Source organism: Suricata suricatta, chromosome 12 (genome assembly GCF_006229205.1).
Source record: "Suricata suricatta isolate VVHF042 chromosome 12, meerkat_22Aug2017_6uvM2_HiC, whole genome shotgun sequence".
In the NCBI taxonomy this organism is placed as follows: domain Eukaryota; kingdom Metazoa; phylum Chordata; class Mammalia; order Carnivora; family Herpestidae; genus Suricata; species Suricata suricatta.
This window is the reverse complement of record NC_043711.1, coordinates 7,333,305-7,334,407: the sequence shown is the minus strand read 5'-3', so window position 1 is coordinate 7,334,407 and position 1,103 is coordinate 7,333,305. Positions and strand designations below refer to the sequence as shown.

The window sequence follows — 1,103 nt, the reverse complement described above, 5'->3', positions numbered from 1 at the left end:
GTCTCCGCTTTCAATTCCTACTTCTCTTTCTAAATTCTTGGAACTCACAACCTGGTCACTCGTAACGTCTTTTGCTTCCTCAAAAGATCAGGCTGTCTGGGCCCCTTACAGATGCTGTTCCTTCCGCTGGGCCCGTGTCACATCCCCCAGCACACCTGTCTGAGCTCTTGAAGAATCAGCCACCAACGGGAAAGTGCAACGTTTGGTGGAAATACACCATTAGGTCCCCATCAGACTGTGCATAAGGAGATTTGAGAGAATTTCCTGGAGGAAATTCTTTGCATATAAGCAAGGTCCCGTTGGATAGACCTTCTCCTCCTCTGGAAAAAGACATTATACTTTTGGGGGTGCCTGGGTGACTCGGTCAAGCATCTGACTCGTGATTCAGTTCGGGTCATGATCCCAGGGTTGTGGGATCAAGTCCCACATTGGGCTCCATGCTCAGCCTGAGATTCTCTCTCTTTCTCTCTCCCTCGGCCCCTCTTTCCTGCTCGTGCATGCACACTCTCTCTCTCAAAATAAAGTTAAAGAACTGTTTTTAAAAAATTACACTTTTGGTACCTCTTGTCCATTCATTCTATAGTTCCTGACTGCTCTCAGGAGAAGTGTAAACTCTGAACTCTTCCCTCTAGCATTTAAAAAAAATTTTTTTTTAATTTTACTTTTGAGAGACAGAGAGAGACAGCACAAGCAGCGGAGGGTCAGAGAGAGAGGAGACACAGAATCTGAAGCAGGCTCCAGGCTCTGAGCTGTCAGCACAGAGCCTGACACAGGGCTCGATCCCACTAGCCATGAGATCATGACCTGAGCCAAAGCCGGACGCTTAACTGACTGAGCCACCCAGGCGCCCCTTCCCTCTAGCATTTAAAGCACCGTAAGATCTGGCCCTGGCTGACCTCTCCCCCATGTCCCCTAGCTGGAGGTCACCGCCACCCTGGTCTCCCCACACCCACCCTCCCCCACCAGTCAATTGCCCACGCAGCAGCCAGAGAGCATCTACGATGCCTGAGTCCAGCTACGCCCCTCCTTTGTTCACCGACCTCAGTAGCTCCCACTGCACTTGGAGTGAAGTCCCAAGTCCTTCCTGAGGCTCACAAAGCCTT

General features: G+C 50.7%; 1 protein-coding gene across 1 annotated transcript in view; it reads left to right on the top strand.

The window, feature by feature from the left end:
• Positions 1-1,103, top strand: part of TYK2 (tyrosine kinase 2) — a 16,471-nt gene that overhangs the window by 219 nt on the left and 15,149 nt on the right. The gene's annotated exons all lie outside the window — the stretch shown is intronic.